General features: G+C 35.4%; 1 long non-coding RNA gene across 1 annotated transcript in view; it reads right to left on the bottom strand.

Moving 5' to 3' along the window:
- Window positions 1–15,572, bottom strand: part of LOC145669215 (uncharacterized) — a 70,814-nt gene extending 55,242 nt beyond the window's left edge. The window contains exons 1-2 of the long non-coding RNA XR_014128168.1: window positions 15,191–15,572; window positions 6,748–6,865 (exon numbers count right to left, since the gene is read on the bottom strand). This is a non-coding gene — a long non-coding RNA (uncharacterized LOC145669215). The remainder of the gene's footprint in view (window positions 1–6,747; window positions 6,866–15,190) is intronic.
- Window positions 15,573–16,882: the final 1,310 nt, after the last annotated feature.

Raw genomic sequence — 16,882 nt, 5'->3', positions numbered from 1 at the left:
TAAAAGGTTTAATGAATCTGATTAATAGAGTATTGAGATCTTTAGAATGCACCATGGATTGTATTCGTCAAGAAGTCAGGCTTATGTCTCACAAGTTGCTTAAAGAGAAACACCTGACATTTATTCATGCAAAGCAGCACTCAGTTGTATCAGTGATGATGGAGAAATGACGCTGCTATAAAACTGACCATATATTTTTAATAATGTTTAGTCTAATAAAACTATTTGTAATCTTATCCACACATGCGGTCACGAGAAAAATGACCTTAAAATCCAAGCATAGGCACTTTTACTATTGGCACAAGCAGTGCTTTAAAGGCCCCAGCTTCGAGATCACTTTTCTCGTAAATCCATTGACTCATAAGTTTTAATACAGTTTCTTTGGATTCAGTGTCCTCAAATTCGTATAAAAAGCAAAATTAGAAATGTACGCAAGCGTGGGCACATTTTACTAGTGGCATGGTCTTGTGTTCGTTATCATGATGCTTCTCAAACGAGCCTGAACGGTTCTGACTGCGTCAATTGACACATTGTCATATTGAAAGATTACATTCTTATAAGAAATAACATATGCACCACAGGATGTAACTGGTTACCTAAAATCTCTATATAACAACTGATTCATTCTTTCGGTGCTTCTGGAATAGGGATAACATAATAATTGCACCAAACATATGTCACAACGGCGGAACTATGTTTAAAGATCGGAAGCAGACAGTCCGGAATATAATCCTCTTTGAGAATCCGTCGTAAATAAACCCAGCTTGTTTCTTGAAACTAAGGGAAACGATAAGCAGACCATTTTACTGTCTTTCAAATATCAGTGGCTATTTATTTACACTAGTGCCTTTAAATGAAGAAAGTCACTGTAATTAATTCAATAGTTAAAACCGAACAAATAAACAAGAATTTTGGGAATGATAAAAAGAAGGAGCAAAAGATTGCGGTCTTGGCCAAGAATTTTAAAAATGATCCTTAAAATGCACCAAAAGATTGCGATCTTGGCCAATAAATAGTTTTTGGATCAGGGGCCACAACATTTTTGAACGGCCAAAGATTGCGATCTTGGTCAAAACTGCACAGCGCTTTTAAAAATTGAAGTGCAAATCCAACATTAGATTAGTGCTTTATACTAAAATTATAAAATAAGCAAATCAAATGATTTTTGTAAACAAAGACCGATTTTTCGATAACTGATTTTTAAATATACTTTTTCTTGGGCGCCCCTTCAGCGCTGGCGCCCTAGATACGTAGCTACTGTGCCTGTGTGTTAATCCGCCACTGGTGAGGTACTATTATTAAGAACTTAAGTTTAAAAATTCCTCACAAATGATTAAAAATTAGTGTTCGCTCCCGTCCCTGGACCAACGGACAACAAAAGCCTAGTCGCTTGAACTTCGATAATGTGCATTTCATTTACGCTGACCCTTCTTAACCCTTAACTGTGGCCATTAAACCGAAGCACTTTGCGAGGACACTGTTTATAACAAGGCGGAACACCATTGAATACATTCCTTTCTACTGCGATAATGCCACCCAATCCATAAACAACGCGTGCAGTTGATTTTTTTTCTTGTTGTTGATCCATTCCCATTTCAAAGACATATTTGGCAATGATATTCTTAAGAAAGGTCGCGGAAGGGTTGTTGAGAGGGGAATGAAGAGTATGTTTTATTTTATTTTATTTTATTTTTTTGTGCATATGGCGGGACTGTGGAAAGAATACTGTTGTCTTTAGTCGTACTGTTGTAGTGCTTAATATAACATCTATTGAAAAGCTAAATTTTTCCACATTTTCTCTCATATTCGTAAAATCACCCTTTTACCCTCTTTAAAAGATCTTTCCTAGATCTCCCTGTGTCGCGGGAAATTTTCCTCAAACTAGTTATCACTTGTGGGTGTGGCATTGGTACCAACTGATGTACGAGCCCATTTTAATTGTAAAAGGGTGTTTTACAGCCAGCCAAAGATTCGACTTTATTGTCCTTTCCATGTATTTTGTCTCTATCTCAGTTTGTACAATATTTATTTAAAGCTATTTGGAAAATTTTTCATCATAACATTTTCTCTAATAAATGTTCACATTTAAAACACAAAATTCATTTTTCAGTTTGGCACCCTCTTCACCTAGCGCCTCCTGCGAATGCTTAGTTCGCAGGATTCAAGATCCGGCCCTGGGTCTAAGTCACGACAGAGTATGTCAGGAATCAGATCGCGTCTCCTGTATCCAAGACACTTAAACCACATAGCCATGAGGTAGGTCTACCATACTTTTTTGTTATTTAGTTATTAATATCTTAGGAGTAGCAAGATATAGATAGAAAGAATTGTATCATCGATTTTATCATACACTATTTCATTTGTTTAAATTGTGATTGGTACAGATCATTTAATAATTTTCAGATATACTGAACATATTTATATAAGAGATACAAAATCGCGTAGACCTAGTTGTTTAAATTTAAATTGCTTTTAGTTCATAAAATACTACTTTTCAGCAGAGGGGCGGTGATTTTCCCTTAGAATATGTTAATATGTGTCCATTAAGTTACAGTTTACTAAACATTGTTAGGGTTATAAAGTATAGAAGACTAATGTTGGCAGGCCATAGAGCCAGAACAAAAGAAAGTAGGAACGTTTTCAAAGTCTTAACTGAAGATCCAGTCGGAAAACGAATATTAGGGAGACCTAGGCTTAGAAGGAAGGACGATGGATCTCGTAGAAATGGGAGTATAAACTGGGTGCAATTGGCTAAGAATAGAAGTAATTGGTGAGCTTTCGTGAACGCGGCATTGGACCTCCGGGTTCCATAGGCCATAGCGTTAGTTGGTTAGATAGTTTATTTAGACCATTAAGTTACAATGATTATTGGAAGTAGTATGGGCGGGACGGTTAGGATTACCTGTGTTAGTACAACAACAAGGAGAACAACAACAATAGACATAGTTTACTACTTAACAATGTATTATTTAGCATATGCAATTTATAAATAAATAAACAATCTACTTCAGGTGAATTAAAATTGTCAATTATTACTGACAAAAAACGACATATATTTTAGCACCGTAAAAGTAGTTTCATTTAACTCTTGTTAACTAAGAGTAAGAATTTACCCTTAGCATTTCATTTTGTTCAGGTCGATACGATATATTAATTGATTTACTGTATATCTGATCTTTGGACAATTATAGCTAATCTAAAATTAAAGTTCAAGCTTTATTTATAATTGAAGACGTCGGTGCAAGAAGGCAACAGCTCCAATTTTACCTTTGGTTCAAGATTGAAACAAAATATTACTAGAAATCTATTTACTCTACAGCGTGGTCCGGAAGTGGGCGTACCCCTAATTGGTGTTTTCTGACGGTTTTAGGTTTTAACCACATTTGTTTGGTAACATTGCTTTGCATTGTCTGGTAACATTGCTTTGCATTGTCTGGTAACATTGTTTGGCATTGTCTGACAACATTGCTATCCATGTTCATCTGTTCGCGATTCACGTGTGCAATAACCTGAATCAGACGTTTCCTGGCTGCTTGATTGGAAGAGGTTGTGTATCTTTAACAGCTCCCTTTGCCTGGCTTCCAAGAAGTTCCGATCTGGCGACACCAGACAATGCTCTCTGGAGTTTCATAAAGAAACACTCGATATCACACAACGCAGGAATTGCGAGCAGCTGTGGAACACGTCTTCATTTTCGTAACTCCGGCGTATCTCCGCAAAACATCTGCGAGAACTTGGCACAGAATTCAGCTGTGTTACGACATGGATGGTGATGATACCGATGTTTATGACTCTTAACACTCTTAAGACTTCAAGGTAACTGTGTACAGACATTCTACCATAACTTACACTATACTGTTGAAACTAAAGGGGTATATGCCCACTTCTGGACCATCCTGTACTTTAGCCTCCAAACTTTTTGCAAAGAAATGCTTTACTCCTATATCACATTTCTTTACAAAATGTTTGGAGGTTAAGTGAGAATGAATTGCGTTTTAACTTTTTTTTCTATCAATTGTGAATCAAATCCACAATTGGAACTACATCCCCTTCTTGAACCCAGGTCTTCAATTGTGAACTATATCTTATTGACCATCTACTGTGTACTGTGTCCTTACCAAAAAATGGATAAAAAAATTCTGATCTGGTCAAGAATTTTAGGAATGATCCAAAAATGCTTCAAAAGATTGCGATCTTGGTCAATAATTAGATTTTGGATCAGGGGCCACAAAAGTTTTGAACGATTCCTAAATGGACTTTTCGTATTTTGTACGGAATAGACACATCATACTGACTAAATTGTTAGTTTTGGTTTGGCTACACTAAATGTAATAGTTCTCATAATATGGAGCGCACAGTAAAATGTTTGATTGTATGAAACATATTGAATTTTGTGGATTAGGGTCAATCAAATTTTTGAACGCTCCCTAATTTTTTTTTTTTTTTTTTTTTTTTTTTTTTTTGCGAAATAAGCACATCATACCGAATAAAATGTTAGTTTTCGTTTGGCTACACTATATGCAATTCTCAAAATATGTGGAGTACAAGAAAATATTTGATTGCATGAAATATATTGAATTTTGTGGATCGGTGGCCACAAAAATTTTGAACGGTCCCTAAATCGAGTTTTCATATCTTTTATGGAATAAGTACATAATACTAGGTAAATGGTTAGTTTTGGTTTGGATACAGTGTCTGTAGTTCTCAAAATATAGTTCGAATAAGGTAATGTTCGACTATATGAAATATATTGAATTTTGTGGATCATTGGCCACAAAATTTTTGAATGGTCCCTAAATCGAGTTTTCGTATTTTTTACGGAATAAGCACATCATACTGAGTAAATTCTTGGCTTTGGTTTGGCTTCACTGTATGTAGTTCTCGAGATATAAGGCCTATAGGAAAATTTTTGCCTGAAGTATATGTAACGTTTTTTTTTCAAAAAATAAAAATTTACAGTGTTAAATTTCCATTAGAGTGGTTTTATGAGGAACTGAAAAATCTTTCCTATATTATGTATATGGGACATCTTTTTTACCCCAAAATTATTGGGTTCTTCCTGTAGGGCTACAAGGATTAAATTTTGCATGATTGTACCTTTTACGGACTAACCCACAATAACATTGCCAAATGTGAATGGTTTTAATTTTTAGGTAGTCTAAACGGGGTAAAGAAATTCCCCATGTTGTTTAAATGGGCATTTTATTGGTCCTATAATCTCATATTTTAGGTTCTTGGAATTAGAATATAAACTTGAAATTAGGTATGCTTTCGTTTTCGTTAGCACTGCCTAAGTAAATCGCCAGAAATTAAAATTTCCAAGTTTAGAGTCGTTTTATGAGAAACTGAAAAATCTTTCCTATGTTATTTATATAGGAGATATTCTACACACAAAAAGGTTTAGGCACTTTCTTCAGGATTAGAATGATGAAATGTGGCATGATTGTACGATAGACTAACCGACAGGAAAATTGCCAAAAGTAAAAATTTTTATTTTTTAAGGTGTCTAAAGGGGGAGAAAGAAATTCACATGTTATTTAAATGGGCGTTTTCTTGGGATACAAAATCTTAACTTTTAAATAATTGAAATACGAAAAACAACTCGAAATTTGGTAGAATTGTGGGTTTAAGAGGTACGAGGCCGTAGGCCGAATAAACGCGGGGGTCAGGGAGGAAAACCCAAAGCTGGGCCAAATTTAGAAAATGTCAAGAGCAAATGCACGAAATTCCCTCACCAAAGATGCAAAGACTGATACCTAAGAGACGCGAGGGCTTGGGGGTGGGCCTCCAGCTAGCCAAAAGCCACTCTGATATATTAAATTGAAAGTGAATATGATTGTAACTGCATAACTCTTTCACCATCCGAACGATTTCTACCAAATTTGTCATAGATGAGGTTCCTGCCTGGGATGGTTTTTATCATTTCACTCTGACCTACAACGTAGGAAAGGGGGGGGGGAGATATATATAAAAATAAAACTTAGTAACTCCTGAACCACGAGAACAATCTCGATAAAATTTGCCACATAGATGAGATTCTGGCCTGGCATGTTTTTTTATCGTTTCACTTTGAAGATGCAATGTAGGGAGAAAGAAAGAGAAGATATAAAAAAAAATAAAGTAAATGACCAATATTAATGTCGAATCCATAGTTTTCCGAGTTGCTGAAATGAACAATGACACTTCCGATGCCGTTTAAATCCAAATTCACCCCTTTACATCCAAAATGAAACGTATTCTCTCCGTGAGAAGAACGGTTAGTCTTAAATAATAATAATAATAATAATAATAATAATAATAATAATAATAATAATAATAATAATAATAATAATAATAATAATAATAATAATAATAATAATAATAATAATAGTAGTAATAATAATAATAATAATAGTAATAATAATAATAATAATAATAATAATAATAACAATAATAATAACAATATTAAATTTCATCCTTCTGAAGAAAATCGTACTGCACAGATTGTGGAAACAACACACTGTGCAAGATCGAGCGGTTACTTAGCAACAAAAACTCCATAGAAAATAGACAAGCTTAAAGAAGAAAAGAAAACAATTTTTCAACTAACGTAGTGACAATATATCCTACAAAATACATCAGAATTAAACTTACCAGTTACATAATAGATAAAGATATATAAAATTTCTAAATACAAATTAAAATTAGGCTAATAATGTATTGCACATAACTATAATACAGACATGTACAGAATAATCAATAACTTACATATTTCGTATTTTTTAATGCAGCAATTATCTTCATGTGTGGTAAAAGACTAATCGTCATGTCTTATTTGTCTCCATTTTCTCTTTTATGTTCTTCCTTTCTCCACCATTCAACAGTTCTAAGAATACAATAAGGCTTAGTGATATATAATGTTATGGAAATCTCTACAGAAATTTGATACTTTATACAATCATCTTTATTTTTAATATCCCAAAAAGAACGTTAAATTCTATATTATTTAAATATCATATGAAACTTAATAAGAAAGTACTGCACTATATTTTACTGCTTTATATAACTATCTATTTATATTTTACTTTTATTTCAATTTCAGCTACGAATGGCTAATACTGTAGACTTCTTACTGAACATTTTAAACAAAAGGAAACACATTTCAGACAATGAAGTAACATCTCATAAAAATGAAATTTTACCACAAAATGCGTCTGTAGAGTGCTTGTTAATATTACCTTGAAGGTTCTAGCACAGTGGCAACCGTAGAGGTAAGTTTGATCATAGTGTCTAGAAGGCATGACGCCAGTGGCGGATCTAGAAGTTATAAAATTAGGGAGAACATCCAGAACCCAGACTGATAGGTATATCATGAGTTCACTACAGGTCCGTAGCCAGGGAAAGGCTAGAGGAGCACTACCCCATAAATTATTTTTTGCCCCCTCTAAAGTATAAGACTGAAGAGAATTTTCAAACTGACTCAAAACCAGTGAAATTCTTGCAATTATATTTACCAAATTAAATTCAACTTCGCGAATTCTACTCATTTATGTGTAAAATTATGTTTTTTGCTAGATTCACCAAACATCTTCCATTGCCTTTACCCGTTTCAAGAATTTCAAACCGTACCCTATTACTGCAACCAGGTTCGGATCCTGGATTTTCTGAGGGAGGGTGCACCAATAACTACAAAATAATGAATCACACTGAAACTCTTTAAAGTGACATACGACGATATTGTTTATCCCTGACAACACTGATACATAGAACGGGGGAGGGAGTATTATTTTAAACAGGGTCACAAATGATATGCAGAAAAAATGTTGTTCTCTCCTCCAGGCTTCTGTTTTCTTCCCCTCTTTGAAAAATGTTATATTGTTTTGCTTGGTGAATACTTTTCCTTCAACTTTAAGAAAATTGACTTTAACTATTGCTTTTGGAAAGCTCTGCTTTCTCTTAAGCCCCAAACGGAAATATAATGGCAGAAAGTTTCGGAAAGTATTGCCATTTCCACTCCTAGCTTCTCATTTTAGATAGTGTATATTTACAACGAAGGGGGGGGGGTACACGTGCACCCCCTTTAAATCCGGCCCTCACTGCAACCATGACAAGCATCCAAGGATACCAGGTGCACTTCCAAACAACAGTATCATAGTCCAGAACATAAGTTGTAAATATTAATAAACTGTAGTGTCTCGCTTATTTTGAAAGGTAGAAAATTGAGTGCAAATGTTCAATAAAACATATACTTCTATTTCCTTTTATTGATATAATCTAAAATTGCTGTAATATAATTTTGTTCTAATGTTTTAAAAATACATACTTCAATTTTAATTATTATTTAATGAAACAAAGTACCTCGATAAGAGCTTGTATTAAGCACAAAAAAAAAAAAAAAATAATAATAATAATAAATGAAACGAAATTTACGGTTTCGATAATTCAAAAATAAATACAGGTTCTATAGATAATAAATAAATGTCAATTTTATGGTGTTCTTTGATGTCTTTGTCATTTCCCCCTCAGTCTTTATTTCTGAACCCCCTAATAAATCAGGTTGGCTATGGGCCTGTTTACTAGAAACTTTCAAAAATATATAAATATTAGTTAAATTATTTCTGTCACTCAATAGACTGGGAGGGAACTAGCCTCCCCGGCCTAGATCTGCTTCTGCATGATACCAGTAGGTTCAAGCTTGTGGATAACAAGTGTAGTTGTGTGTGAGTCAGAGTTTGTGTCTGTAATACCTTGGCAACGTCAACGAAAAAATGAAATGAAATCTTTAAGTTTTACGTCCCATGGTTATGCCGGTTAGGCTAAAGGAGACGGTAATGATGAGAGATGAGTGAAATGGTGAAATGAAGAAATTGGGAGGAAACGGGATAACCCCGAGAAAACCCACGAGTACGGCGTTTGTCCACCACAAAGTCCACACGGCGCGAGCTGGGATCGAACCAGGGACCCAAAGCACCGGAGGTGAACGCTCTACCACTGAGCCACAGTGGCCCCCAACGCCAACGAATGTCTATTATGTAATTGTACAGTATAAGTGGTCTCAATCGTCGTCGCACGATGATTTTGCTAGAGACAGGTGTTTATTCGCAGTCAGCGATTGCATATCGCGTCACCATGGTCAATGAGTTGTGTACGTGATGAGTGGCGTTCTCCCACCAGCCGTTTGTCTATTACTCCTAAGGAGTATCTGAATAGAAGGGTCATTTGGTTGCACCCGAGCTTATTACCGTGGTCACCCATGTGAAAATACGACCACCAAACAAACTATTGTTGGAGGCGTGTTTAAGTTTTCACTTTCCTCTCTAACGATTGGGATTTCCAATAGCCAAGAATGTTTTTGGTTGTGTTGGAAAAAACATCAATGTTAAAGAGAATAAATGGCAATAAGAACCGTTTCCGTTATAGACTCAGTATGTATCTGCAAACATGTAAGTGAGGGAAATTCTTGCGTGTGTTAACACTTGAAATACAGGAATCTACACTTAATATTCCGATACAGAAACAACAAACATCCCATTTACTTCCGGTTTTCATTCAGAGGCTTTGACTAGTACCACATATATTTATAACATCAATCCTGTCTCCCACCTTATGCTCCAGCACAATACCTAAATTACGTCATAGCTTAGTGTGTAATTTTGCACACATGTTACGGAGCACAATCCGCAGTGGGATTCCAGCAATTTTCAATAATCAAGAGTGGAATACCGTATCACAGATGGGATCTGTACGATGGACTGTTCGTCAGAACACATGATTGTGTGGCTGTTTGAGGTGCCTATACCGAGTGTTGTATATCTCTGAACACCCTATATAGCATGTTCTAGATTTTCTACGGGCATCATATTACAATCACTATAACTTACCATCACCTTATTTATATCAGCGTATTTATCTGATTGAAGAAAATTGATATGGACTTATTCGAAGAATTATGTCTGAATAAAATTCATCTCATCAATAAAATACATCTATATCTTTATCAGGGGGAAAACACTGCTTATTGTAACATTAGTGATAAGATTAATAAAATATAAGCAAAAAACATTGCGAATGTTGTCAATCTTTAGATCGAATAATCTGGTCTCTTATTTTAGGAAAATATACCATATGGGGTCTAAGCTATGATACGTATGTTGTAATAAAAAAATAACCTTGACATCATAGCACAACAGACGTCAGGGGTTCGAACCTCCAGCCCACTTGTGAGACACATCCATTGGAGTGATGTGTGGTCAGCACATTAGCTCCCCTCGTCGTTAATACTGACTTTCCAAAAGCGTAGTTCGCTATTTTTTTTCAAGTAGCGCCCCATTTCCTCTCAAAATTCTGAATGGATGCTGCAGTGCCAACGTCATTTGGTAGAGTACGAACGGTCACCTATGTTACCTAGGGCAGTGCTAGGATTCACTCATATTCGACAGCAATAGAGGCTCCCAGATTAAAATGAAAGATTTGTCATTAAAATTTCGGTAATTTAAAACTCATAACATAAGCATATGGTATGATTCGAAAGCCTGCTTTATTCTAGAGACAATGATGGACAAGCAATGCACCTAAGATAATTAAACCGAGAAAAAAAAATTGTAGGTGGCGTACTTAAAAAGGTAGGTTACACGTAATTCCTGTAGTTTTTGGACTTAACGTACAGCAGACGTATAGCTGAAAACGCATGTTTTAAAATACTTTCTGTAAAAGTTTTCCAACTGTACGTACTTTCTGTATGAAACGATATAGGCGGTCAGGATCTTACATACAAATGGACGTATATAACATATAGCTGACTAATATAACATACATGTATGTATGTAACATAAGGAAGACTGTTAGATATCGAACATCCTGAACGGCATGATGTAACATCTAAGGGCAGTGAATGTAGCGTATGGATAGCGTATGCTCCATACTGATTCCTGTGGTAAGCAAGAGGATTCAGTATATTTGTACAATATACCGCTGTCCGGAAATTGGATTTTTCTCAGTGTACGATATACCTAGGTAAACATGATCTTCCTAAGTGATTTTTATTTATTTATTTATTTATTTATTTATTTATTATTTTTACTTTCGACTGACGCTAAAGAAAGAGTGATGATTGAAGAAAAATTTTAAAAAATTGAAATTTTAACAGTATTAAATTTTCATACTCCCTATTGGCCAGAAAACACATACATCAGTTTTGTTCATCAGTTAATCCATCAGTCCTTTCGTCACAATATAAATACGTTTAGTGGCCATATCTTAAAATGTATCGAGACCATTTCAAACTTAAGATTTATATATATAAGAAAAAAATCCATAAGAATAGTTTCGAGTTTGTGATTTTCTCGAAAATAGCTCTAACAATTTTGTTCATATTTCATAAACATATATTACAATAATAACACTATACTGTTGCGAAAGTGGTTTCCTTTTTCAGAAATCACAGGGGGTAGTTCACACTTGCAAGTAAGTTCTTTATTTCGTAAATAAATGATTTATTGATAACCTGACAATATGATACTATACTTTATCAATAAATATATTATCATATGATTACAGTATAAATATATTAGTGTAAACACAGTATTGTTTTATTTATTTATTTAGTGACGGTGCTCTCAGAAACTACAGAAACGAACTTCTTAACCATTTTAGGATTTCCACTTTCTGAGGTAAATTTGAGACTCTCACTCAAACAGCTACTGCTTCCTTACTATTTATAGTATGATCATGGTTCATACCTCGTGGTTTACAGGATAGATCGTATTTTCCAACAGTACCACTTGCTTATCCCTATCGTACACCAGAAATAGGCTAATCGAAAGAAAAAATACACAATACGTGTGCAAAATTTGATTCTTGTATCTTGAAAACTGAGGTCAGGAGAAATTTTTGAAAGTCTGAAGGTGACCCATTTTTATATACATGCATATATATAACGAGTTCTTTCCAACGGTATTACTCTCGTATCCATATCGCACACTGGAACCAGAAAATTAGGGAAAACATCCTTTTTTGTTTTGAAAATCCCACCTAAATACTTTGCCCCTGTGGCCCAAGCCTGGTTGATGTAGGGATCTGATTTTTTTTTTCTAAAAATACGTGTTATGTACATAATAGGTGTGAAAAATATAAATCTTGTATCTTGAAAACAAAGGGCGGAAAGGACTTGTTGAAAGTCTGAATTTAGGTTCTCTATGTATACACACATATATATATACGTATTATAAAAATTTACTGCGTCATTACTATTTGGCCAAGAGTCATGGTTCCAACGTTATTTTGTTTAGGATAACAAGCCTTTTCCAACGTTACCACACTTCTCAAGAAAAAATCACCCCCTCGGAACACTTGCGCCCCTCGGGCCTGGCTCCGGTTTCACGTAGGAATCTCAGAAAACTTTGGGAAATAACCAAAGGTACACACAATCCGTATGCAAAGTTCCAATCTCTTATCGTGAAAACTAAAGGCGGGAAACATTTTAGAAATTTGCCTTAAGTAAAAAATAAAAAGTCTCGCCCCTCCACCCCCGCTTGGCGCCGCCAAGTTGACCATCCGGTTCCAAAACGAATCTGGGTTGTTCTTTGGTTTATCCTTGACTTGACTAATAAAAAAACCGGCTTAAATACCTGTTATAGAACCTAAATAAGCGGTCAAAAACGATACTACGCCACGGTAACAAAAGTTACAAAAAATACTAAAAGGGTTAATATTTCATAAATAAGTGATTTATTAATATTGACAATCAGAACTTGTTTTTCCTAATAAAAAAAAAAAAGTACAAGAGGTATTCTACTCTTGGGGTGAGTTTCTTTCCGGACAATTTTCTCAAAAACGACCGAGGCATTTCTTTTTTTCATATTTCATAAGTTAATGTTTCATTAATAACAATATAAACGGGTTAAACCATGTCTCATGAATGAATCCATGAGGGGTAGTTTATTTTTGGGTGATTTTCTCAAAAACGATTCAGTCAATTTTGTTTATATTTCATTAATAACCATGTAATGTTGAGTAAAATCACTTCCTAAAAAATATCCACAAGGTGCTTTTTTGTCAATTTCCTCGAATACGACTCATGCGATTTTGTTGAAATATGTTAACATAATACTTCATTAATAACCCTTTGTTGCTGAGTTTTCTTCGAATGAAGTTTTCCGTAAACATAATTTTGTTCGTATTCTATATATAAGTGATTCAGTAATAATTGTAGCATCGTAATTTAAGAAATTTGTGACGAGAAAGTTTAGTGTAACGGTTCGTACTTTTACTTAATAGGGCGGCAATAGCCCTAAGTTAGGACAGCAATAGCCCTAAGTACACCTCTACGTGGTGACATTCGGGGTACCCCAATCATGTAGGTGGAAGAACGTCCGTCGCCGCAGGGGGATGACGAGCGTTATTGATCCTTGATTAATAACATCGAACCCGCTGAGCATGCATGCATGATATTCAACCTCGATTGTATATCATATTCTATAAAGGAGAGGATGAGGAGCAACGAAATGCTTTGGCAGGATCAGCAGCCTTAGAGATGGACTCTTAGCCAAGATTGTGGTGTGGGACCATGAGATAGCAACCCTTGGCTAAGTTTAGCCTATGAGGGTGTAGCTGAACGCGAAAGGGTGATGGCAGCTGGGTGTCTCGTTGCGTCCCATGTCAGTCTCCCAGAAACCGCCCCGTCCATCTGTCCGTTGTGGGTGGATTTAGAGGCTCTCAATATTGAGTGGCCTGAGGTGTGTTCGGTGCTGGGGGCCGCTATCAGTTAAGTGGAGCAGCTGAGGATAGCTTCTTACGCTGGGCGCTTGTCTGGCCAATATACTATAATTTCTGACTGGCTCCAAAACCAGACAAAAACTTTCAGAAAGGGACTCTTTTTCAGCCCTGAAATTTGGGCACAATGGCGGCACCTTATATTACATCGGCAAGAATTATTCCGTGTCAAATACAACATAATTTATTAACTGAGCAATATGAACACAGTAGCTATATAAACTATAGACACTTATTACCGTTTTCTTTTAGGACAGTGTAATATTTAACATGCTTTACCGCCAACTCATGTGAGACATACTACCATTTACAAACCATAACCATACTTAGATTTGAGCATTAATATTAGTGTAAACAGCAATTAGTTGGTGGGAAAACTAAACGAAAGTTAAATGTAAACAATTAGAATTTTTAATTAACCGCGATTTTAACCTATAGCGTACAGTAAGTTGAAGGCTTCGGAGAACAACTAATTTCAATAATTAAAAAAAACGTTTCTAGGCAAAGGACATGCATTAATTTTCTAAGAACATTTTGTGGATATACCAGCACCCTGCGCCCCGCTAGGGATGCCCAATGGAATTATAAAAAATCATTTTCATGGAAAATTTCGAAAATATCCCCGAACTTCTCCCGAATATTGCATTCCTGAGAAGAATGTGTGCTGCCACTCGATTGGAAACTTAACAAAATATTCTTTATCCATTAATCTTATTAACGTATTATTTTACTAAATATTAAGACGTTTCTTATACAACATAAATTGAAAAAATCAATTAACTTCTAATTACAAATATCTTTTTAATAGAAACATTGGAAACCAGAAGATCCGCATCTCACTGTGGCATTATTACGCTGTAATATGGTTGGAAAATAAGACTTCTAACATATTCTTGTAATAATTATAGCTTCTTAAAAATAAATGAGAGACTTCCTGGAGAATGCAACTACAATAAGGAGTTATTTTGACTAATTACTAGAGAAATTACTGGAAGTTATTAGAAAAGGAAGTCTTGGAGTGCTTTCTAAAGAAGCCAATGCGATGGTACTTTGCAACTACCTCGTATCACAAAAAAAAAAAAAAAAAACTTTCCAGAAGAAAAAAAAAGTTTGAAACAGTTGGAGTTTAGTTAAAAGTCAGTGACATTTCTGATGGAGAAGTCAATTTGTAATCGTAATTGACTTCTCCATCAGAAAAGTCGCTGACTTTCAAATAATTTCCAACTTTTTTAACCGTTTTATTTTCTTCTCTTGATAAGTTGTGTTTTGTTTTTGAGATACGAGGTAGCTGCAAAGTATCGTCGCAATATCTCGCAAGTTAATACACATGTTATGAACCAACTTTGTAACGTAGAGAGAATCAAGTTGCTTTTCCTCTTTTCTTCTATTCTTTTTTAAATATCTACCCTTATTCAACTGACTTCGTGCTATATTTACATACCTTTTTATTTCCATAAGTAGTTCTTGAAAAGAAGAAGGACCCTAGATGAACACTCGTTGCCCTAGATGAACACTCGTTGACCACTGAAGTTGAGTTGAGTTGATTTTGAGTTTAACGTCCCGTTCAGCAGCGAGGCTATATGAGACGTGGACCTACTGATTAACGTGGAATCCGAACCACATGAGCTCCCGCCGGGAATCGAACCCGGGTCTCCCACGCCAAAGGCGCGTACGCTAACCGCTTAGCCACGGAGGAGCTCAACCACTGAAGTACAAACGAGCTGATCTACAAGAAGGTTTCTTCCTGGAAGTTGAAAACGATATAAGAAGAATATATACTTCAGTTTATATGTATGTAGATCAGGATAATATCTCTGCAAACGTGCGTGCTCCATACCCTACGACGTCAATGTACCATAAGAGATCTTTATCAAATACGCACTGTACTTTGAACCAATGAAAAAGTTGGATTCTCTAATGTTTGACTTCCGTGCTTGAACTTTCCCCTACAATGCAGGGAGAAACAGGGGATAATATTGATAGAATTCAGGTAGGAACATAGAGTGTATATAAGGGAACAAAATACAATAGACGCATCATACAAATGGACTCTCTATATAATAAGCAATATGTGCGCAACAATATACTTTCCTGTGGGGATATATCTCACGCAAACTATTATTTTATTTTGTCGATGACTGCTTTAGGTGAGGTCATTGACTCTGTTTGTCCTGCGATTATTAACTATGTTTTTTCATGTACTTTTTATACTTTTTTATTAACCCTACATATACCGGTACATACAGTGTATGTATAAAAGTGTAAATCAATTGACTGGCTGACTGATTTGCTCATCATTGGATCTCTAAAATCTTTAGACTTAGACACCTCAAATTTTATATGAAATTTTCTTCTTAAGCCATACGCTGTTGTTAAGACAGAATTTTTCTAACTGCGAAACCCAAAGGGAGAAAAGAGGGCTTGAAAATTAGTTCAGCAGATCTCCAAAACTGTTAAGCCTAGAAACTTAAAGATTTGTGTTTTAAAATGGTTTCTTTAAACTATAGAAGTATAAGACGGAATTTTTAGAAATGCAAACCATAAAGGGGAAAGAGGGTCTTGAAACATGGGCGGAGCTAGAGGCCCCCCCAACTTTTTGACAAAAAATACAAATGCCACCTATAAGATGGTCACCTACCAAGACCTATCAAAATCTGTCAAAGGTCTGCCCCCCAGCAGATAATTTCTAACTCCGCACATGCCTTGAAAGCAATTTCACTGTTCAACATATCTTCGAAGTGAAAGTAGTAGGATAGAAGCATCGGAAAATTTAAATAAATGTTCTCCTTGAATCGTAGATGAAGCATGATTGGAGGTTTGTCGAGAGGCGACCTCTTATGGGGAGAAAGAGAATTTCAAAGTGTTTTCACCTTCTGTGAAACTGTTTGGCGTAAAAACTTGGAAATTTTGTACAGATATTCACCTTGAACCCTGAATTGAGAATGGGTTCGTCCTTCACCAGATCTTTGAAACCGTTGGTCGTATAGAAAACTAAATTTTATGCAAATGTTCGCCTCAGATTTTAAAATAGAAAAAGAAAGGTATTTGTGAAATTCAACATTAAGAGGATGGATAGGGGGGGCTAATTTTGTAGCCCTAAGAACTTAAAATTGTGTATAAACGTTCTTGACAA

The sequence above is a fragment of the Thermobia domestica genome, chromosome 13, assembly GCF_964235325.1.
Source record: "Thermobia domestica chromosome 13, izTheDome1.hap1.1, whole genome shotgun sequence".
Taxonomy (NCBI): Eukaryota; Metazoa; Arthropoda; class Insecta; order Zygentoma; family Lepismatidae; genus Thermobia; species Thermobia domestica.
This window is presented reverse-complemented; position numbering and strand designations above follow the sequence as displayed.